General features: G+C 42.3%; 1 long non-coding RNA gene across 1 annotated transcript; it reads right to left on the bottom strand.

Moving 5' to 3' along the window:
* Positions 1-1404: 1404 nt before the first annotated feature.
* LOC308608664 lies at positions 1405-24930 on the bottom strand. The gene is made up of 3 exons (XR_014014209.1): positions 24745-24930; positions 8292-8390; positions 1405-1523 (listed from the first exon to the last, which is right to left on the bottom strand). It is a non-coding gene; the product is annotated as an uncharacterized lncRNA (long non-coding RNA).
* Positions 24931-24943: the final 13 nt, after the last annotated feature.

Here is a 24943-nt window from a genome sequence, read left to right as displayed (position 1 = left end):
CATGAAAAATGCATGCAACATATCATTGATAATTTTTTAGAATGATTACAGGTTAAAATTTCAGATATGCTGAGTTAAATTTCACACATTCTTGAAGTTCATGTGCTTCTCTTTTACTTTTTAAAAATATGACTACTAGAAAATAACGCCTCACGTATGATTTTTACTGGACAGTACTGCTTTCGAGCCACAGTTCTCCAATTATAAAATTACTGGTGCCTGGGTTCCCATCCCAGAGATTCTGGTGAAGTTGTTCTGGGGTGAACCTGGACATTAGGATTTTTCAACTCTCCTTGGTGATTCTACTGAGCCGCCAAGGTTGAGAGCCACCCCCGCAGGTTAATACAGATTCATTAATCACACCTGATACATAATGACCTCCTAAAGACCTTCCATCTTTTAAGAGCTCCCATCATTCCTCAGCTCAAAGGTGGAACTGGAGAAGTAGTGCGTATTCCTTACCTAGAGGGCAAAAGCACCCCACTGACGTTATCAGGGCTGGAGGCTGGGTGATATTATTCTACTTCAACTCCAGGCAAAATCAAACATACCAAAACAGATGGAAATCGAGGTTTTCTCAGTGTCTCCAGAAACCCGTCCCCAGCAACGTCAGCAATTCGTTCCCATATCCGACGCAGTGGACCTCCAACTTCCGTATGTTTAACAAAATAACCCCTTGCACAGTTGGTTTAAAAGCAGATTGCTGGGCCCGAGCAAGTCCCAGGAACGCTGTGGTAGGGTGACAAACCATCCTGGATTGCCTGGACTGTCCCGGTTTGGGTTTCAGCACCACATCCTGGGAACGGGTCAGTTCTGGGCAAACCAGGCCAGGTGGTCATCCTACCCCGGCGAAGTGCGTGTTTAACGAGCAGTCCAGGTGACCATCCTGGGGGCCAGGTGAGCACAGTTTGAGAACCACGCCTAGAAACACAAGTTCTTTAATACTTTCTAGTGACGTTCCTTCTGGATTAACCAAGCGCCCTAGCAAAGCAGCCACTGAAGCAACACAAATAGTTCAGCAAATAACTGACTGGAGAAATGTTCGAACCTAATTAAACATACCAGTAAATTGTTTAAAACTGTATGCAACAACAGCTACAAAAAGGATCACCCTGGTAGCCTTGAAGGGCACTATTTCAATGTCAAGAATTCAGCAGATAGGAGCTGGGGAGGCCAAGTAAGTGTGTGGCATGAGGTCATGTCAACCTTGAGTTTGACCACTGCTTCTGTCATTGGCTAGCTGTGTGACTTTGGGGAAGTTCCTTGACCTCTCTGTGCCTCAGTATTTTCATCTGTAACGACGAAATAATTTATACCAACACTGAAGCTTAGCCATCAGAGTAAAAAATAATGCATTACATCAGAATGATCCCAGTTGAGGGATATTTTACAACATACCTGACCAGTCCTCCTCCAAACTGTCAAGGTCTTGAAAAACAAGGAAAGCCTGAGAAACTGTCACAACCAAGAGAAGCCCAAGGAGACAGGATGATCCGCTGTAATGTGGCCTCCTGGAAGGGATCCTGGAATAGAAAAAGAACATTAGGTAAAAACTAACAAAATTCCAATCAAGAAGGAAAGTTAATATTAATGTATCAAAATTGGTTTATGGCTTGTGCAAATGCACCATGCTCATGTAAGACGTTAGTCATAGGGTAAATGGAGTGTGCAGTGTATGGGAATTCTCTGTATTGCTTTGCAACTTTTCTGTAGATTTCAAACTACTCTAATTTTAAAAGTTTATTACAAAAAATACCTAGCAGAGTAGTGCCCAGGTCAGAAGTACGCAGTTAACAACAGTCATTGCTATTATCGTGAACTGTAGACTATGGATGATACCGAAGAAAAGAACAGCATCCTGATTCAACATTTTCATGAGAAACTAGGAGCTTGAAAGCCTTGGAGATGAGGGTTGAGGGAAGAAAAGATGAGAGGGAAGACGAAGAGGCCATAAAGACTGTTTATTTCATCTACAGCCAGTCCCAGGCCTGTAACTTCTATCACATGACCCTGCTGGTTTTCTCCCTGGCATTGTTCAGAGTCTGTAATTATTTTCTTCATTCAGTTGTTCTCAGTTCTGAGCCCAACCTCCCTTACCTCTCTACCATGGACTAGAACCAGAATCCTTTTATGTTTTCTTCTCCTAGCCTCCTTGTAGCTCCCCTACCTCTCAAAAAATAAAAGCACGCAGGCAAATAAACACAAACACCACTCCACTGACCAAGTAACCTTGCTTGGTGGGGAAGCCCTCAACATTTGAGTCCAGAGTTGCTAGGTTACATCTGCAAATATAGATGATTGAGCTTAAACAGAAACACTTTAATATTTGCTTGTACCTCATGTTTTTGATTTAATTTAAGCTTCAGAAAAATTTTGTTGGATAAGCAGGGCAGATGTTTTTACCTCCATTCGAGTGACGTAAAAAATTTTAAGGGCTTCCCTGGTGGCGCAGTGGTTGAGAGTCTGCCTGCCGCTGCAAGGGACACGGGTTTGTGCCCCGGCCCGGGAAGATCCCACATGCCGCGGAGCGGCTGGGCCCGTGGGCCATGGCCGCTGAGCCTGCGTGTCCGGAGCCTGTGCTCCGCAACGGGAGAGGCCACAGCAGTGAGAGGCCCGCGTACCGCAAAAAAAAAAAAACAATTTTAAAAAGAAAGGAAGGAAGCAAGGGAGGGAGGGAGGGAAGAAGGAAGGAGAGAGGGAGAGAAGAAAGAAATTTAAAGTGACTACAAGATTCATACAGTTAATGTGTGCATCATTGTTTTAATTTACTGGGGCCGTCCTTACAAACCATCACAGACTAGAGGGCTTAAACAACAGAAATGGATTTTCTTACAGTTGTGGAAGCTGCAAGTCCCAAACCAAGGGGCATCGGGGTTGATTTCTGATAAAAGCTCTCTTCCTGGTGTGCAGATGACTGCTGTGCTGTGTTCTCACAGGGTGGAGAGGGAAGGTTCTGGCGTTTCTTCCTCTTCTTATAAGGACACCAGTCCTATCGAATTAGCAGCCCTCTCACATGAGCTCACTTAACTTTAATTACCTCGTTAAAAAAACCCTTCCCCAAATGCAGTCACACCTGAGGCTAGGGCTTCACCATATGAATTTGGCAGGTGTGGGGGTTGGGGAGGTGGAACCCAATTCAGTCCATAAGAGGAGGAGCTAACACCTAGAAAACAGGGTAGAACTACCAATTAGGCTAGAGGTAGCTAACTGTGGCTACGCCCATTCAGCCACATATTGCCCACAGCTGCAGAGCCGAGAAGTTTCCAGACAGAGACTAGGGCTCACAAAGCCCCCAATACTAACTCTCCCTCCCTTTACAGCAAAAGTGTGCCAACTCCCGGGTTAGGCCGGTATATGATAGTTGGTCCCATCCACAAGATGACTCCGCAGGCTGGTATTCTTGCCACTCCACTGGGAGCAGAAGTGACTTCCAGATTCACAGCCCGCAGGGACGGAGCTCGAGAGCAGAACTCAAACACAGGAATGGAACATTCAGAAGGGTATCCGTTCCAGGCCACCCCACCGCAGGGCCTAGGGCTTTCCTCTTAGACCTTGCAAGTGTGGGTGGATGTCGGCCCTCAGCACAATGGCTTCCGACAACCCTCTCAGCCTTGCACTCTTTGTGTCACTCAGGCCCAAATGCCCCGCTGTCTCCGATCACACCCTATCAGTGTTCGCTGCAAGCTATTCTAGGCGCTCAGTTTCTTGCAACTTTATTTTGTTTCAGTTTATGTTTTGCACCGGGGCATGTGTTTTGTATGATTAGGATTTACATAGAAAGCAGATCACTTGAATTAAGGGAGCCTTGCAGTAATTATGGAGACCTTAAGGGGCTTCCAGGGAGAATTTCAGGACTGTTAGTCCCAAATGCAGTTGTTGGTCCTTTTCGTTATTAGACAGTATGTTCCCTTTTCTTTTCATCATCCGATATTGAACTCATGGTGCTTTCCTTATTGTACTGGTTACAACTCAGGTTCCTTTTGATAGAGGCATTTGTCAATAGAAAACAGTTCCTAGATCCTCTTGGAATTAGTAGAGACATTCCCCAACTTACTTACTCAAGAATCCAGAGCCTTTTCATTAGGCCTATGGTAGAATTTAAGGAAGCAAAACTACAATTGGGATTAATTTTACTGTTGGCTAACTGATCTCATTATTATTTGACTTATTGATCTTCCTGTCCACACAAATTATTTGCATGTACATTCCTGCTGCTTTAGTCTGTCCAGCATCAATTCCTCTGAGGAACATCCTCTCTCCCATTTCATGTGGTCCTAGGTGGGCTATCAGTTACAACCCTTGGGGCCCCCGCGAATCATATTACCCTGTTCTACCCCTCAACAGAGTCACTGATCCGAAAGAAAGTATGTGACCTGATAGGAGCTAATTACTCAGGATATTAAAGAAATTGGGAGAGAGACTGTCACGCAGATGGACACCGGGCTGAGAGAGGGAGGCAGAGCCCCCAGATCCAGCCCTTCCTGAAGCCTTCCCCACCCCTGGACTTCCTAGGGATGTGAACCAATATATTCCTTTTTCTGCTTGACTAATTCAAGTTGGGCTTCTCACTCAAACCCCCAAATGTCCTCACTGATATAACATGCTTCCAGATAGACTTCTGAGTGTCCTCAGAAACATGCATCAGCAACTTTCAGAGGGCACCAGGCACTGAGCAGTGGGATCCATGGGTCCTCATCTGGGCTGCAATCTTGGAACTCCCAGGCCATCCCTCTGCTAGGTTTGAGGGCTTTAGAAATGGAGAACCTAAGGGACATGGGGTGCAACACAGTCCCTTGGATATATTTATGCCTTCTCTTATGCACAAAAGTGCATTCTGGACTTGCTTTCTTAAGTTCTACTTCTCCCTGTCCTTTGGCCCTTCTTGGAGTGGAAGCAGGACAAAAATCCTTGCGCTGCTGACACTGACGGTATCAATCTTGGGAAAGAAGAGAAAACCAAGTAAGATCAGTGGACCCCCAACAACGAGAGTGCTGAATGGAGTGGGATGGCCAAAGTCTGGGGCCAGGTTTGGATCCCAGTCCGACCAGTGGTCCCAAGCACCACAGAGGTAACCGGGAAGGAGAAATAAAACCTACAGCCCACCACCAAGTGGCTGCAAAGTTACCCATTCAGTGAAGACACGTTTTTCTCCCTTGTTTTCCAGAAGGTACCTTTCTAAACCCATCTAAACCCTGCCTCACTAGATTCTTTGTCACCTGAAGTGTTAGCTATGACTCAGAGTTTCCTGAGATAAACTCTAAGACCTCCCTCCTCCCCCAGGAAAGTTCCTGCCTGAGGCCCACCCACACCAGCCAAAACTCTGATCCCAGTGGCTGGGAGATACCTTATTGCCGTTTAAACTACGCACTTACATGTGTTTGCAGGTCATGATAAATAAGCACCCTCCTTTGTTGTCTCATTTCTTTGCAGTTTAACTTGGCTTCCTCTGTTTCTAACTGATGGGAACTAAAGTCAGTTTTTAAGACGCACAAGGAAGGAAAGCTCTTCGTGTTAAAGGCGGTCCGCCAAGGTGCTAATTCCATCTTTGGTAGGTTTTTCCCAGGACTGTGTTCCTTATCCAGGAATTTCCCTGAGCTTGGTGGTTCGCTAGTCCAAATTCCAGCTTTGAATAAATAAACCAGCTGAAGTGCTCCATTGCCTCAGGGACTAGCAGGGCAGTTTCTGAACTTCCATCGCCCCCCAGTGGCAATTTCCTAAGTCTTTTTGTTAGTTACTCAAAAAGATTTAGTTATGATTCTTCCCTCCAAAGCTGTCTAAAATTTTTTTAAAAAAATTCTCACACTGAAGATTATGAAATGTGTGTGTGGAGGTGTGTTAGTAACTTTGAGTTTATAACGTCTGGGTCACAGGGTTGTAGGTTCATGCAATTGACAAGAATCATGCAACTGACAGATCGCACCAATCAGGATGCCCTTTGGAAAAAATTCCTACCTATCATAGGTGTAGAGTCCAATATTAAAGTGATTACCCCCAATGCGTCTTTGTTTTTAATTTAGAGGATCTAGATCAGGGTTTCCATTTTTCTGGTTCAATGAAATCACTGTCATTAACTATAATTTTTAAACTCATGCTACCCCTTTGTAAACGTTTCCACCATAAAATGTTTTGTAACATTGTCCGAGAAGGTGAGAAACCATTTAAAGCCACAAAATATGAAGGTTTATAAACCATGTATATAAAACTTTGTAAAAGCCAACATCAAACCCACACAAATAACTGGAAATGATCACTGTTAGGTTGTCAAAACCTGCAGCAGATTAACACACAAAGTGGCAGAATCAAATGAACGAAAGTTCGTGATTTCACACTTTAACCAGGTGAAACTCAGAAATAGGTGACAGAGTTGCCCTGAGTCATCAGACAGAGATAGTTTAATGATACTGAAGAGCGTCTATGGTCAGTCGGAACTGATGTGCAACATTTAATTCATCCCCCACCCGTCCGCTCACCTATCATCCCATCCCCTTGTCCATCCTCCCACCCATCCATTGAGACAGGTTTAGGAAGATATCCTGTGGAAAACGAAAGGGAAAAAAGTGTTTCTTCACCGCAACAATAATTTTGCAGCCTGCTGGTAGCACGCTGTGGGCACCTCCATCCCTCCGGCTGTACGTGAGGTACGTGCCAGACGTCGTGTGAGGTACCAAGGAGAGAAGATGGGTGAGATGTACTACCTGCTTTCGTGACTCTCAAAGCAAAGGAGACTTTTAAGATTTTCTCAGTATGGTCTCTAATCTAAGGCTTCATTCTCAGAGAAGGTGCAAACAACCAGTACCAAATCGCCAAATCCAGAAAAGACTCAGTGGTCAGCATCAAGAGGGCCAGAGACCTAGTTGGCCTTGACTGCATGGGGGTAGGGATGAGACCTCATTCAGCCACAGCCATTGAATGTTTTCTCTGAAAAGCAAAATGCAGGCTATGTGGGATTCCAAAAGCACAAGCTATTTTCAGGGAGAGGGCAGCTATACATATGAAACAGCCAAGGGACACTTCTAAAACGTAGTAAGACCACAGCCTCACGTTATATACTGTTAGTGCTTTTTTGCGGCTGGTGTTATTTCACCTCATTTTTGAGAAAAGGAGGAAGTGGAATTTAGGAAAGCAAGTCCAGACCGAAGAGGCTTATTTTCAACTCAGAAAGGGGAAGGTTCCTGCCTGCCTACCCACGATGGGGTTATTCCTTCAGCTCATTTCTCAGATCCCAGTAAATTCTTTTGGTTCACCACCTGCTAGACCCTGCCTCCACACCCCGTTTAAATTGGAGGCCAGGCTTATAGCCCTTTAGATAATACTGACCTGGTGCTAACCTCCTACACCCCAAGCATTCCTGCCACTCCTAAACCCAAAGTGGAAATGTGTGTCCTTCAGCTTCCTTTACTCAGATCTTGACTCCTTTCCGGCCAGAACATTCTCTTCCTCTGACCTCCCCTCTCCCCTTACCTTTGGAGGATAAACTTCATCAAATCTCTTTTGCTCAAGTATCCCAAATCCTGGTGGTCTGGGGGCCTCGTTATTAGTGTCAAAGTCTATCTTGTCTCTCTTTTTTCCTGTCTAGCATAATGTCCTGCACATAGGAGGTGCTCAATAATTTGTTAAAAGGAAGGGAAGGAGCAGTAGCGGGAGAGAAGGACGGAAGGAAGGGGGGGAGAGAGGGAGAAGAGAGAACAATAAAGAAAGGAAAGAGAGGCAGAGAGAAGAATTCTCTTACAGGGACCTGCTATCTCCCTAATTAACACCACCCACCAGTTAAATGCTCACTTGTCCTTAATCAACGTCCTCAGCACACTTTTGAAGTTTGTTTTCAGTGATGTGACTTTAAACAAATGTAATCTATTGGAGTTAATAGTTCACAGTGATGGTTTTCAGGGTTTTCCTGTGGTACTTTGGGGGCCAGACTGAGCTGCTCTCTGTTAAAATAAAATAATACCCGCCCCCCCCACACACAATTTGCAGGAAACCTTTAAATTAACAAATAGAACATTCTTAAATTTAGCCCTTTTCCCACCACACAATTCTCATCTGTATTGTCAAGTGTTCGCAGAAAGCAAAGCATATGAACACAGAACAACAACACAAAATCCAAGGAAGTTCCCAGAAGTGGAAATTTCTTTTAAGTATTTAACCACTAGTATAATAGGCAATCAATTGTTTCTAGTTCACATGATACAATAAAATATATATTTCATGCTGTTTCCCACGGAGTAGTAGCCCATTTTCATTCTACCAGTCACTTTCTGGTACTAGAATTTCCAGCACCATAGCAGACTCACCTGAGGATAAATATATCACCTCGTAGGTGACCCTCAAACCGCATCAGTGCCACACAATCCTTTCTCACCTCAGGGGGCTCAGCGCTCAGTGCTACAACCCTACAAAAAGCAACGGAATCAAGTATGAGGCCACTCTGAGCAATTACCAAGGCACTTTAAAAAATAAAGCAAGTATATTATTTTCATTGATAATTATTATTGAAATTATTCAGATAAAGCTAGGGGCTAATTATATTATGATTGTAAATAGTAGAATAGTCACACTCATCTCTTCTATTCCCTAATTATAAAGCTGAATTAATTGGGGTAACTGAAAACTTTAGACAAATGCTCCTGCTTCCACGTGAGAGAAGAAAGATAATCCATTTTCCCTCAAGAGGAGGTACTTTAAAGTAATGCTTCTGGAACTATCCGTAGTGAAGGACTGGTTGTTTTGTTTTGTTAATTTCTAATCAACTGCCCACCGATATTTTCGTAAACACAAAAACCAAAAAATTACTAATGGAATGAAATAAAAAGCAAACGTTCAAAATGTACACCAAATTTCTTTATTCTCAGATTCATGAGACAGAAAATTACTCTCTTAAACTGCTACAAAAGTTTCTAAATGCTTCCTCTCAACCTCTGTATTTCTTTCTACGGACAACACATAGGGTACTCGGAAGCCTTGTCATCCAAAGTGTGCTCCTTCGACCAGAAGCGCTGGCATCACCTGGGTGCTTGTGAGAAATGCAAAAGCAGATTCTCATGCCCCATCCAGACTAAGCAAATCAGAATCTGCATTTTAACAGGATCCCTGAGGGATATGTACACCCAGTGAAGTATGAGCATTGGTCTAAACTAGAAAATCAAAAGCAATTGTACAGATACACAGACACACACATATAACTTTCAGACCACAGAATGTTTTATTATCAACTCACCACATTTTGTACAATATTTAATAGGTTCACCCTTAAGCAAAGTGTAAGCCTTTGTCAGCTAGGCCTGGCCTTCCTACGGCCTGGGGCTCAAGATCTGATTCACTTGAATCTCCAGGTCCTCAGAAGATCACGTTTCCCTAAGTTATATGGTGCTTCTCAGAAATCTATGTTCCCGTGGTCACCTCTGCCTCTGGACTCCTCTTTCTACCTGTGCTGGTTCAGTTCACATTGACTCAGATGAACAAATCAACCCCTCTATCATCTTCTACAGAAGCCCATTCACCAAAGCATTTGTTGATTTTGTTAAAACTCGGAATAAAAAGAGATAGATGGATATTTCTTGAACATGTTAAAAAAAAAAAACTATATGCCAATCTAAAAAGTTAACCCAATGCTTAATGGATAAATAACACTAGACACATTGCCACAAAAATTAGGAATGTCCACAACCACTTCTATTAGTTAATATTTTGCTGCAAAGTCCTAACTTTTTTGCAATTAGCAGAAAAAAGAAATTACAGGCATTAGAGTTAGAAATGAGGAGGTAAAATTATTATTAGTTGAGATTATATGAAAGAATCCCTGGAAAATCCAAGATAAAGAAACAAAAAATAAGACTAACGACAACACATGAAGTAAAAACATTGCAAAACATAAGTCGAATGTAGTCAACAGCTTTCATAAATATACCAATAATAAGTTTGAAGATATAAAAAAGGAAAAGATTTCCCTTACATTGCAAAAACAAAGCTTAAATACCAAGGAATAAACTCAACACTTTAAAATGATTTTAAGAAACACTTTAAAATTGCACTGAGGGACACAAAAGAAGACTTGAACATTTGGGGAGGGCACTGCATATTCATGTATAGGATGACACATTTTTCTAAAGAGTTCTAGTTTTCCTATATATATAAATTTAACATAATCCCAGTAAAATTACCATCCAGATTTTCAAAAAAAATACAAAAATAAAAAACTTGACCAGCCAACTCCAAATTTCATTCAGAAATATAAACAAGCAAAAGTATCAAGAAAAATTCTGAAAAAAGAAGAAGAATGAGAGAAGAATGACTTGCCAGGTGGTCCCAGTACTTTAACGTGGTATTGGTGTGTTGTTCATGGACATAATAATGGCTCGGAGTAAAAAGTCCAAAAATAGATCTGAGTATACATGGGAATTTCGTGTCTTAATAATGAGATGATATCTCAAATCTCTGTATGTGTGTAGGGGGATATGGGGGGATGGTTTATTGAAAAAATAGTCCTGAGACAACTGAGTAACTGAAAAAAACAGAGGGGGAGATTAGAGCTGTACTTTATTCCTTACACCAGAATAAATTTCAAATTTATCAAGGGTTTAAAGTAAAAAGGCAAAATTTTTATAAATTTGAAAAATCGTAGAAGAATTCATTTAGGACTTAAATGAAAGTAATTTTTTTTTTTTTTCCTTTTTTGCGGTAGGCGGGCCTCTCACTGTTGTGGCCTCTCCCCCTGCAGAGCACAGGCTCCGGACGCGCAGGCCCAGCAGCCATGGCTCACGGGCCTAGCTGCTCCGCGGCATGTGGGATCTTCCCAGACCGGGGCACGAACCCGTGTCCCCTGCATCGGCAGGCGGACTCTCAACCACTGCGCCACCAGGGAAGCCCGAAAGTAATTTTAACGACACCCCAACACCCAGAAACCATGTAAGACTGTGAAATTAAGGTGCATAACAATTACTCAAAGCAAAATTCACCACAAACAAAAACAAAAGAAAAATGACTGAGAAGATATTTCTAAGTCATTGTTATGGATCGAATTGTGTGCTCCCCCTCCAAATTTGTATGTTGAGGTTATAACCGAAATATGACTATATGTGGGGGTAGGGTCTTCAGGGAGGTAACGAAAGTTAAATGAAGTCTTAAGGGCGTGGCCCTAATCTGATAGGACTGGTGTCCTCTCAGGAAGAGATACCAGAGAGCTCCCTCTCTCCACATGCATAGAGAAGAGGCCAAGAAAGCAGCTGTCTACAAGCCAGGAAGCCAGAAACCAACGCTGATGGCACCTTGATCTTGAACCTCTAACCTCGAGAACAAAATTAATTTCTGTTGTTTAAGCCACTCAGTCTGTGTTATTCTGTTATGGCAGCCGAAGCAGACTAACACACTCATACTTTGGAAAAAGAGTTAATTTCCTTACTATGTAAATAGTTCCTACAAAATCAGTAACAAAAAGAGCAATACAATGTGCTGATGAAGGTGTGAGGGAATGGGCTCTCTCATACATTCTGAGAGGGACTGGTACAACCACCTACGGAGGGTAATTTGGAAATGCCTACCAAAGATAAAAGCAACTTCCTCTTGAGCCAGTCATTTTGATTCTAGGTGTTTATTCCACAGATCTGCTCGCATGTGAGAAAAAATGTAAGTACAATATTATTCATTGCAGCATTGTGCGTAATGGGAAAGCATTAGAAGCAATTAAATTTTGCTCACTATTAACAGACCAGTTACATAAATTATATTAATCTGTACAATGGGACAGTGTACAAGTGTTAAATAAAAACAAACTGAAATGCTTTATGTATCAATATGGAAAACCTCCAAGATATTTTAACGGAAGAAAACAAGGGTGGAAACTCTACGTGAAGTATGCTACCATTTGTGTAAAAAAAAAAAAGTAGGCAGGGAGAGAACAGGTGTTATACTGCATCTAACAGTGTCTGACACACCGGAATAACCCCCAGTTAGCCTTTAAAGGGCAATTCATGGTGACGTTTGTACAACATTGTCAATGTACTTAATGCCACAAAATTGTACACTTAAAAACAGTTAAAACGGTTTTTTAAAAACTCAGTTCAGAGGTCATCTCCTCCAGAGTAAAGGCCATGGCTAAATACATTTTCTTTATCCTCCCACAGTAAGTTTGTAAACTTACGAAATAAATGAAATTATCTGAAGATGTGTCTGTCTCACTACCTAGAGTATTGGTGAGGCAGGAGGGAACACGTCCCACCCATCCCATGGCCTCCGAGACTGGCTCCATATCCAGCACATGGTAGAAGCTCAGGAAATGTTTTCCCTACAGATTTCAGACTCAGGACTGCAATGTCAGCTTATTGCTGAGTTTCCAGGCTGCCGGCCCGCCCTGCAAATTTAATACTTGGCACTGCTCACAGTTGTGTGAACCAATTCCTTAAAATAAATTTCTTGATATGTAGCTAGCTAGCTAGATCTCTTGTTGGTTCTGTTTCTTTGGAGAACCCTGACTGGGGGCAAAAGAGCACTCCTCAGATAACCTCATGCATTAGGTTTCCTACTTACATGGCTGCCTCTGCTTCTGATGTAACATCAAGGAAAGTGCAACTGAAGAGGAGCTTGAGCAAATTAGTAGAGAGCCCCCAGAGCAGGGGGGCAGAGTAACATTTTAGCATTTATGTTAACAATTTATTTCATGCTTTATAATTCACAGTATATTTCTTTGGCTATAAAGCCTTATATTGCCATTGCTGGAGAGAGAGACAGACTGACTGAGAGAGAGAGAGAGAGAAGAAAAATCCAAACGTTTGCTACACTCTGATTATATCTTTTAAATATTTGTACCAATAACTCTGTATTTAGAGCCTGTATATCTTTGGTTTTTAATGCATAAGGAGACCAAGCAATAAAATAATATCACAAACATCTGTTCCTAGGATTCAAGAGTTAAAAGTATGAATTTTAATATCCCCCAAAGCATATTTCTTGGAAAACTGTGTCTGATGTGGTGGTGGTAGAGAATGGTTTGTCAACTTGTCTTTTGCGGCTTTAATTCTTCAATCCCACTTTAGGGTGAATCCAAACCATTTAAGAGAGCCTCCTCCCTCCTTCCCCTACAGCCACTCATAACTTACCTTCTTGATTTTCCTCCCATTTTTAATTTTCTTCTCTCCAATTTATTAATTCGCAATGCTTACAATAACAAACAAAACTGCCGAAGAGGCACAAATATATTTAGGTGAGCTACTCAAGCATTCCCTTCTGAGTAGGGAAACCCAACTAGTCCGAAGACTCTTTGGTAAGTATGGAATGATAGCAAAGAACAAAAGCCGTGAAGGCTATCACCATTCCTCCTTGTGGTTTTACCATCCAACCACACCAGATGACTTACGTTTCTTTATTTCTAACCAGCTCTCACTTTCCTGAGTTTCAGTTCTGTGCTCTGAACTGCTTCTTGGATTTCACTGTTGATAACCATTCTCATCACAACGGCAGTGTTTCCAACAATGAACTCATCTTGCCCCTAAACCCAGACATTTCTCAAAATCAGCAGCCATTTCTTTTACTCCCTCTCCTCTTGCCTTCTTTATCTTAATTTTCTCTTTACACGGTTAAGTTGGTAGTTTCAGACATAGCCTACCATGTTGTTGTTCCCCTTCAAAAGAAAAATTATTTTGGATGGTCCTTGGCTATAGTTTATGCTTAAAAAGTGAAAGGCAAATCCAATACCTGCAGGAAATTTCATTAACATAACCCTATTATTGCTCCATTTCTCTTTAACTTTGGTAATCGTTAGCAAACCAGATCCATTACCAATTATTTCCACAGGGGAGAAAGGAAGAAATCTCTCACTCCTCTAGGCAAGACTATCCTGATGTTTCCTGCCTGGGTGGCTGGTAACACGTTGCTCTGCACAGCTTCTCTCCAGAGCAACGTGTATGTCACCCGTTGTGACCAGTGGTACTCCTGTCATTCTCAGTCCACCATGTCAAATCTGCTCACCCATAAAGGCCCACTTGTGGTAACAACTGGCCTAATAAGTTAATTACAATAACATAATAATAACAACAACACTTTACTATTAAACACTAGCTTTTCCCCCCATTTCAGCTTCAGAATAACTGGGGTGAAAATAGATAACCAACAAGGACCTACTGTACAGCACAGGGAACTATACTCAATATCCTGTGATAAACCATAAGGGCAAAGAATATGAAAAAGAATACATAGACAGATAGATGAATCACTTTTCTGTACACCTGAAACTAACACAACACTGTAAATCAACTATACTCCAATAAAAAATTTTTAATTAAAAAAATAGGGTAAAAAGGAGGAGAATTAAGTTAAATTGTCCCACTGTAGTTACTTAGTAACTACACACACACGTACATGTCCATGTATATCTATATTATATACTGCCCAAGCTGAGGAGGTAGGAACCCATGCTCTAGCTGCCAGGTATCAAGGACAGCAAGTTTCTGGCCTTCGGTTTGCCTAGAACAGGGTCTCTCAACCTTGGCACTATTGACATTTGGGCTGGATAATTCTTTGTTATGAAAGCTGTCCTGTACATTTCAGGATGGTAAGCAGCATTCCTGTCCTTGATCCACTAGATGACAATAGCAATCCCTACTTCCAGTGTGACAGCCCAAAATGGCTCCAGACATTACTAAATGCCTCCTGGATGGGATGAGAGTAACAAAATCCCACCCCCACCCCGCCCTGAGAACCACCGCTCCACAGGGAAGCAAGCCCCCGCCTCCTATGAAACATCATACATGATGGATTCCCAAACACAGTAAAAGGCTGGGCATCTCCCTGTCAGCATTCACCAGAGGACAAGCTTCAGTTTTCTGAACTGGTCCCACAGCAGGCCTGTCAGTGCCCTCCCAGGCCCACTTGGCACACATCAAGGAGTGTTCAGTCTTAAATAAGTTCAGCTATAAATTAGAGAAACTTCTTCAAACAGTCATGCCCTGTGTACATCTGGAGATATGGAACTAGGGTTCAGGTAAGTTGAAAGTGACCCACAATGAAAGGTAGTTATCTATCATCAGTGAATTAAAATTAATTCATTGTTTTAGAGGTTTATGTTAAGAGACCCTGGTCTCATCAAAAAAATAAATAACACACACACACACACAAGCTTGGAACTTGCAATAATATATTCTCTGAAGTTATTACAATAGTATTAAAAATACTAAACAGAATGATAACCTCCAGTAATTTAATTCTACTGGCAACAAATCCCTTGGAAGAACAGTGGCATTTACTGTATTTGCAAGAGTGAGACGCAGCCCTGGCCCTTGAGAGAGACACGATACAGACATGGTCCCTCTGCGTACCGACGTGGCGAGTCCTGGTGAACCCACGCAGACCCCGCGGAGCACTGAGCTATAAGGACGCCCACCGGCTGTGTCTTAGGAACTAGCCTTCGTGCATTCAGGCCTTAGCAAAGACTGTGAGGGTCAAAGGCAGTGCTGGCAGGGGGACAAGTGAAGGTGTCCAGGCGTAACTGGAGAGCGGTGAAGAGTGAAGTTGAGAAAAGCAAATTCTCCCTGTTGTCAGGTCAGCAACTCTTCTCTTTAAAACCCTCCTATGGCTTCACATCTCACTTAGAAGAAAATGCGACCCCCCCCCCAAGAAGCCCAGCGCGCTCCAGTCCCCACATCCTCTCCTACGTTCTGCCTTCACTCACTCCGGGCAGGCCCCGCTGGCCTTCCCCCGTTCATTCCCATCACAGGAAGCTCTCCTTTGCTGTTCCCACTGTCTGGACTGCTCTTTGTTCTGATCTTTACACGGCTGGGTCCTTCTCATGAGTCAGGTCTCAGCTAAGATGTCCCCCCCTTAGAGAAGTCTTCCTGACGACCACACGTGAGCTTGTATCCAGAGCTCTCAATCTGCACTGGGCACACGGATCTCCTGGGGAGCCTGTTACAATGCAGACTTGGACTCAGCGCCGGGGGGGGGATGGTGTTGAAGCTGTAATTCCGCATTTCTAACAAGCTCCCAGGAGATGCGAATCTGTTGCTTCAGGGACCACGCTTTGAGTAGCAGCATCACCCTTCAATCTCTCTCACACTACTTGTTTTTCCTTCAGGGTGTTTCTCACACTTTGAAATTATTTGTTTGTCTACTGGATTGTTCATTGGTTGCTCGACCTATTTGTTTACTTAGAAGGTAAATCCCCTAAGAGCAAGGGCTTTGTGCAGTGCGTTCACCTGTGTGTTCTCAGCACTTAAGACCTGGCACATCACAGATGCGCCACATGCACTGCTGCATGAATGATATTGCTCCAGATTCATTGACTCTTCTACCCTTCCAGCGCCTGCCCACTGACCGCTTCAGTGACTGACAGCGCTAGCTACTCCAGTGCCAGCCCAGGGATTGCAGCTTCAGGTCCACGCTGAGATGCCAAGTTCGTGCCAAAACGTAAAGCTGCTGTGACTAAGCACAACTTCAGTTGAGGTGATGTAGTTCTCATGGCAAGAGTTTCTTGATGAAGGAAGCAGTGCCTTACTTCCCCTCTGGTCCAAGCTGCTCATCTCATGGCAGACTGACAAGTGTGTGAACTAGACCCACTTGGGTGACACATTCTGAGTAGCACTCGTATAAGGGATAGAAAGCTTTAAAAATGTATTTTCTGATTTCAAATAACCATTGGTAGGTAGCATAAATATAATTGTAAATACACAATTACAAAATATTTTTGTCATGTACTGAAATAGAATATTGTCTCAGAGACAAGGAACTGACCCCCTGTCTTTCCTCCTTAGCTATGCCCTCCCAGGCCACCTGCACTCCAGCATAACCATGAATTTTCCCACTTTTGCCCTGACAGACTCATTCCCCTGCCACTTACACCACACTCTTGCATGTCCATGCCCACGCTCCTCCCCACATGGCCACGCCCCTCCTCTCTGCCTGGCCATACAGAGCCCAGCTGGGTCACACTCGTCCTGCCACACCCATTTTCCTTCTTGGCCACACCTATATCCCATGCAAAGCTAGCTATGTTCTCCTGCTGACACCCTACCTTCTGTGTCACGTCCTCATTCCCAGGCCACACTCTGTTCCCACACTCTGGCCATGCCACTCCTGAATGGGCCAAACCTTCTGTGCTTCCTCCACCCAGGGGCCTGGTCCTGGCAAACCCTGGAGATGGGCTCCAGGGATCTAAGAAATTTTGACAGAGAACAGAGAATGGCAGGAGAGATGGGAATTAACACAAGAAGAAAAAAAAGAATTATGGGAGAGAAGGGAGAATTCTCTGAGAGAGAGAATTGTGAAAGATGATCAAGTATTGTGAGAATGGAAAATTGTGAGAGAAAATGGAGAATTGGGGAGAAAAAAGAATTGGAAGAGAAACAGGAAATTATTAGAAAGAACAGAAAACTGTGGGTGAGTTGAATTGTGGGAGACAAGGGTAGTTGTGGGAAAGAAGAGACAATTGTGGGAGAGTTAGAGAACTGTGGGAAAAAGCAGAGGCTTGTGAGAGAAAGGGGAACTCTGGGGAAAAAAACAGAGAATTGTGGGATAGATTAGGAATTATGAGAAAAACAGGAAATTGTGGGAGAAAATTAGAGAACTGTTGGAAAGAACAGAGAATTGTGCATGAAAGGGGAATTGTCGAAGTGACAAGGAATTGTAGGAGTGATAGGGAAACTGGGGGGGGCACTGGGACATTGTGAGAGAAAAAAGAATTGTGAGGAAAAAAATAGACAATTGTGAGCAAGAACAAAAAATTATGGGAGAGAAGAGAGCATTATGGCAGAAGAAAGAATTGTACACAAGAGAATTGTGAGAGAAACAGAATTGAGAGGGGCAAGGGGAATTGTGAGAGAGAAGAGGATTGAGGAAGAAATGGAGAATTGTGGGAGACAACAGAGAATTGTGGGAGATGAGGAATTCTGTGAAAGAACAAAGAATTGTAGGAAAACAGAATTATGGGAGACACATGGAATTGTGGGAATGACAAGGAATTGTGGAAGAGAAGAGAGGATTGTGGGATACCTGTGGAATTACGGGGGAAACCTGAGAATTGTGGGAGATGGGAATTGTAGGATAGAATAGAGAATTGTGGGAAAAACAAGGAATTGTGGGAGTGACAGGGAATTGTGGGAGAGAACAGAAAATTGTGGGAGACACATGGAACTGTGGGAGTGACAGGGAATTGTGGGAGAGAACAGAGAATTATGGGAGGTACATAGATCTGTGGGAGTGACAGGGAATTGTGGGAGAGAACAGAGAATTATGGGAGGCATATAGAACTGTGGGACTGACAGGGAATTGTGGGAAATAACAGAGAACTGTGGGAGAAAAAGGGAACTGTGGGAGACAGGCGGAATTGTGGGAGAGATAGAGAATTGTGGGAGTGACAGAGAATTGTGGAAAAGAGAGAACTGAGAGAATACAGAGAATTGTGGGAGTGAACAGAGTATGATGGAGGAGCAAGAACTGTGAGAGATAATGGGGTGCTGCAAAAGAGAATAAAGAATTATGAGAAAGACAGGAAATTTAGGAAACAGAATTGTGAGAGTGGAGAATTATGGGAAAGAATAGAGAACTGTTGGAGACAGTGGGAATTCTGGGAAAGAACAGAGAATTGTGGGGGACAGGAGGATTCTGGGAGTGACAGGGAATAATGGGAAAGAACAGAGAACTGTAGGAAAAAGAGAGAATTATGGGAGACAAGAACCTGTGGGAAAGAAGGAGAATTATGGGAGACATGTGGAATTGTGGGAGTGACATGGAATTGTGGGAGAGAATAGAGAATTATAGGAGACATGTGGAATTGTGGGAGAGATGGAGAACTCTGGGATAAAACAGAATTGTGGAATACATGTGGAATTGTGGGAATGACACAAAACTGTGGGAAAGAACAGAGAATTGTGTGTGAGACAGGGAATTGTGGGAATCACTTGCTTTTCCATAAACTAATAATGAACTAGCAGCAAGAGAAATTAAGAAAACATTCCCATTTACAACTGCAACATAAAGAATAAAACACCTAGGAATAAAGTCACCAGGAAGTTGAAAGACCTGAACACTGAAAACTGGTTGGCCAAAAAGTTCATTCGGATTTTACTGTAAGATGTTACAGAAAAACTGAACGAACTTTTTGGCTAACCCAATATATGATTTTTATTAAAGAAATCAAAGAAAACACAAATAAATGGAAGGATATTCTGTGCTCATGGATTGGAAGGATTAATACTGTTAAAATGATCATACTAACCCAAAGCAATCTACACATTCAATGCAATCCCTATCAAAATTCCAATGGCATTTCGGACTTCCCTGGCGGTCCAGTGGTTAAGACTCCGTGCTTCCACTGCAGGGGGCACAGGTTCGATCCCTGGTACGGAAAGTTCCACATGCCACGTGGTGTGGCCAAAAAGAACAGAAAAAAAATCCAATGGCATTTTTTCACAGAAATAGAACAAACAGTCCTAAAATTTGTATGGAACCACAAAAGACCCCAAATAGCCAAAGCAGTCTTGGGAAAAAAGAATAAAGCTGGAGGCACTACAGAGTCTGATTTCAAACTATATTACAAAGCTACCATAATCAAAACACTGGTATTGGCATAAAAACAGACACGTAGATCAATGGAATGGAATAGAGTCCAGAAATAAATCCATGCATACACGGCCAAATAATTTACAGCAAAGGAGCCAAGAACACACAATGGGGAAAGGACAGTCTCTTCAATAGATGGTGTTGGGAAACTGCACAGCCACATGCAAAAGAATTGAACTGGACCACTATTATACACTATACACAAATATTAACTCAAAATGGATTAAAAACTTAAACGTAAGACCTGAAACCATAAAACTCCTACTAGAAAACTCCTACAAGTTTACAAGGCAGTAAACTCCTTGACATTGGTCTTGGAGATGATTTTTTGGATTTGGCAACAAAAGTAAAAATAAACAAGTAGGACTACATCAAACTAAAAAGCTTCTGCACAGCAAAGGAAACTATCAACAAAATGAAAAGGAAACCTACTGAAGGGGAGAAAATATTTGTAAATCATATATCTGATAAGGCATTAATATCCAAAATATATGAAGAACTCAATAGCAAAAAACAAACAATCCAACTAAAAAATAGGAAGAGAAACTGAGTAGATATTTTTCCAAAGAAGATATATAGATAGCCAACAGGTACATAAAAATGTGCTCAAAATCTCTAATCATCAGGGAAATGCAAATAAACCCAGATGAGATATCACTTCACACCTGTTAGAATGACTACTATCAAAAAAACAAGAAATGAGGATGAGCGTGTGGAGACAAGGAAACTCTTGTGCGCTGTTGGTGGAAACGTAGACTGATGTAGGCACTAAAGAAAAAAGCATGAAGTTTCCTCAAAAAGTAAAAATAGAACTACCACATGATCCAGCAATTACACTTCTGGTTATTTATGCAAAGGAAATGAAAACACTCACTTGAAAAGATATACACACCCCCACGTTCCTTAAAACATTATTTACAATAGCCAAGACATGGAAGCAAACTAACTGCCTATCAATGGATGAATGGATAAAGAAGATGTGGTATTTGTATACAATGGAATATTATTCAGCCATAAAAAGAATGGAATCCTGTCATTTGTGACAACATGCAAAGACCTTGAGAGCACTATACTAAGTGAAATAAGTCAGACAGAGAAAGACAAATACCGTGTGATTTCACTTATAGTAGAATCTTAAAAAAATGAACTCACAGACACAGAGAACAAATTAGTGGTGCCAGAGGCTGGGGGTTGGGGGTGAGGTGAAATAGGTGAAGGTGGTCAAAAGATACGAACTTCCAGTTATAAAATAAATAAGTCCTCAGGATATCATATACAGCATGGCAACTGTAGTTAATAGTACTGTGTTGTATATTTGAAAGTCACTAATTGAGTAGATCTCAAAAGTTCTCATCACAAGACAAAATTTTGTAACTAAGTGTGTCATGGATCTTAACTAGACTTATTGTGGTGATCATTTCCCAGTATATACATATATCAAATCATTCTGTTGTACACCTGAAACTAATATAACATACATCAACTATATCTCAATTAAGAAAACAATTAAAACAACCCCTCCACCACAAAAACTGTGGGAAAGGAATTATGGGAGCAGAGAATTGTGGGAAAAGACAAAATTGTGAGTGAGACAGGGAATTGAGGGAAAGAATAAAGAATTGTGGAAGGCATGGGGAATTCTGGGAAAGAACACAGAAATGTGGGAGACACAGGGAACTGTGGGAAAAAACCAGAATTGTTGGGGGGAGGGAATTGGGGAAGAAATGGGGGAATTGTGGAAAAGGTCAGAATATTATCAGAGAACAGAGAATTGTGAGAGAGAAAGGAGAACTGTGGAAGAGATGGGGAATTATAGGAGAAATGGAATTATGAGAAAGGAGAAGTGTGCAAGGGATGAGGAATTGTGAGGGCTCTGAGAACAAAAGCAACACTGTAAACATAAGTAATTGCAGGTTTGGAAAGGAGACTAACTTTACCAGGACCAGTCATAAGTTCTGTCTGTAACTCTAAAAGAGATTCAATTTTTCCTCTCTGCTAAACCCTGGGTCTCACAGCAGCAGTTCATATCACATTTGCAAACCCGTATACACTGCCTTGTATATGTGCATGTACACATACACACGCACATACTCACACACATACACAAACACACAAATGCACACATACACATACATAAAAATAAATACACACGTCTTGGAAATTTCATATATGAGCAGAAATAAACCTAATAAAATGGATGGGAAAATTTTTAAATATCCTAAAAAATAAAACAAAATGAAAAACTGATAGAAAATGAGAGAAAATGAGACTGCCAGTCTGGGAATCTGACATATGAGTAAAAGAAGTTACTTAAAAGAGAGAATGAAGAAAGAGGAGGGGAGCAAGTTATTAAGAAAATTAATAATATAAGATAATATCCCTAACATGAAGGATATGAGTATCCAGAATGAATGGTCCCTTCAGGTGCCAAGCCAGTGAAAGCAAAGCGGTCTATATCAAGGTGCATCTTTTCAGGCCACTGGAAGAAAAAAAAGAAATGACATCTGATTTCTCAACACCAACAGTGGGAACTAGAAGACAATGAAGCAATCACTTAACAATTCTGAAAGAAATGTCTCTAAAGCTAGAATTATATATCCAAGCTAGCAGTCAAGTGGGAGGGTAAAACACAGCCATTTTTTGATTTTCCAGACCTCAAAAACTGATGTGCTCCCAAAACAATGCAAAGAAGAATACACGGTATCCAAGAACCAGAGATCCAGCACAGGATAGGAAAAGGCTGACAGCAAGCCCCAGGAAGACAATGGGCAGAAGTCATTTCCAAACAGTCTAGAACTGGGCAGTGGCAGAGGTGAGGTGTTTATTCAAGGGTGAGGACCCAAGGGAAAAAAAAACCAAAAAAAGGAAACATATAGAGTAGTTGATATATTTGAATGCATTGAGAGGAGATTTACAATGCTGATGGGTAATCATTTAAAACTAGACAAAGGGGAAAAACAAGGCAAGTGTTAAATTCTAGTGGAAAAGTTGTACAAGAAAAAATTTCATCATTGGTCATTACGAAGATTTTTAGTCATAATAACATAAATACTAAACCGTGATTTATCCAAAATTGTTTATAACTATTGGCAGAGGGGAAGGATGTGTTTGTGTGTGCCTGTTTGTGTTAGCGTGTTACCTGGAATGTGGAGGGACAAACAAGAAGAAACAATTCAGAGAGTGGAAATTGGGGTCGAAGGTGTCCTGCCAGCCTTCTCACCCACCTACCACTCTTCCTGTAACACCCGACGGTAGCAGCTCCTTCTCTATAAAGCATTCTTGTCACTTACACTTTCCTTTCCACCCACTTCCTGCACATCATCCTCACAATAGTCACTTCTTCCATTCTGGCCAGGAATAGTCTGCACATACATATATTGAGATGTAAATATTGTTACTTGTTTGCATGCCTGTCTCTTCAATTACCAAAGGTTTTTGCCCTTTTGGTGCCATGTGACCCTTTGGCATCTGAAGTCTGTATCTTCTCAGAATAATATTTTACATGCATAAAATAAAATACAAGAAATTACAAAAGAAACCAATTACAGTCGCTCCTCAGTATCCGAGGGGGCCTGGCTCCAGAACCCACCACGGATCCCCAAATTCGAAGAAGCTCAAGTCCACAGGCAACCCTCCATACCGCGGTTCAACCAATCCCAGATGGTGTAGTACTGTAGTATTTACTGGGTGGGGGGGGAGAACAACCCTGCATATAAGTGGACATGTGCAGTTCAAGCCCGTGTTGTTCAAGGGTCTACTGTATGTTGAAATATAGTTATCAACATATTTTAAAAAACAGGTAAGGCTAGGTTCCCCAGGAAATATACACCAATGTAATATAGTTTTTTTTTAATGCTGTCTTGATCCAGTTTTGAGGCCCTAGCTAGAGGCTGGTCAGTTCCCCGATTTCAGCATCTAAGCTCACACCCCCCAATCACCTCCCTTTCTGGGATCTCACACTCGGGGCCATTATCCACCTGCCCTAATCACCTCAGGGCCAGGTACCAAACAACTGGGGACAGCCCCTATGCTCCAGGGCTGCTGAAATTATTCAAATTAGCCAATTCTAAACCTGTTTGCCCTGCTTTGCCCATCCCTTCTTATGTAAACCATAATAAAGGTTCATGCCCACAGTCCGCTTCGCTCCCCCTGCCTCGTGATCAACCCCAGCGCCTCCACGTGTGCCCCCCCCCAGTGTGGTGTGTCCTCCTTTGGTGTGTCCTCCTTTCTTGGGATCTGTGAGTATAATAAACTACCTTTTTAATGGCAGCTGTTTTCCAATCTGTCAGCCTCACCAAACCTAAATAACAATTACACTTATTAAAAAGGCTGAGACTCCACAAGATTTGTGCATACAAATGTTCTCATGGGGCTTCCCTGGTGGCGCAGTGGTTGAGAATCTGCCTGCTAATGCAGGGGACACGGGTTCGAGCCCTGGTCTGGGAGGATCCCACATGCCGCGGAGCAACTAGGCCCGTGAGCCACATCTACTGAGCCTGCGCGTCTGGAGCCCGTGCTCCGCAACGAGAGAGGCCGCCATAGTGAGAGGCCCGCGCACCGCGATGAAGAGCAGCCCCCGCTCGCCGCAACTAGAGAAAGCCCTCGCACAGAAACGAAGACCCAACACAGCTAAAATAAATTAATTAATTAATAAACTCCTACCCCCAACATCTAAAAAAAAATGTACTCATGAACAGCTTCGAGAGGGTGATAGAAAGACAGGGCAAAGGGAGAACTCGAACTGTGACGCAGTCACAGTGGAAGCCTCAGCTGACCCTAGGAGCAGCTCTGAAGCTGGGATGGCCCTTCTGAGTCGTCCCGCTTGAGGCTAGGGGCCTGGGCTTAGGTACCCTTGCAGAGACGACTCAGAGGCTGCAGCCTGTCCCCAGACAGGGAATTTGATTTTGCTTGAAGCAGTTCTCTTAGGCAGAGGGCGATTCCTGGAAAGAGACTTCACAGACCCACTACGGTGATACAGAAAGACATATGCTTCTTATTAACACTTTAAAAAACAAGATAAACTTACTTTAATTTCAAAGTAGTGATGAATAGTAGTTTGAGACAGAAATAACAATCATATGTGACATTATTTCTCTGTGAGGGCTATCAGTGCCACATATAGCTAACACTACTAGGATTTGTTGCCTGCCTTCCTGAAGGAAAAAAAATGCTAAATTTCTGTTACAGGCAAGTGAAAATACAAACCTTCAAATCCACACACCCAGTTAAGAAGACCTGGGGAGCCGGGACCTTGTTTTGTTCATTTTTAGATCTCCAGAGTCGGCCACACTTCTGCACACCTACTGATGTTTCTTGAGTCATTACTATAATTTAAACTGACGGGATACAATTTAAAAGATAGAAATTTTAAAACGAACTCTTCCAAAGCAACGCCTCCGCAGCC

The sequence above is a fragment of the Mesoplodon bidens genome (genome assembly GCF_964165515.1).
Source record: "Mesoplodon bidens genome assembly, chromosome: X".
NCBI lineage: Eukaryota > Metazoa > Chordata > Mammalia > Artiodactyla > Ziphiidae > Mesoplodon > Mesoplodon bidens.
This window is presented reverse-complemented; position numbering and strand designations above follow the sequence as displayed.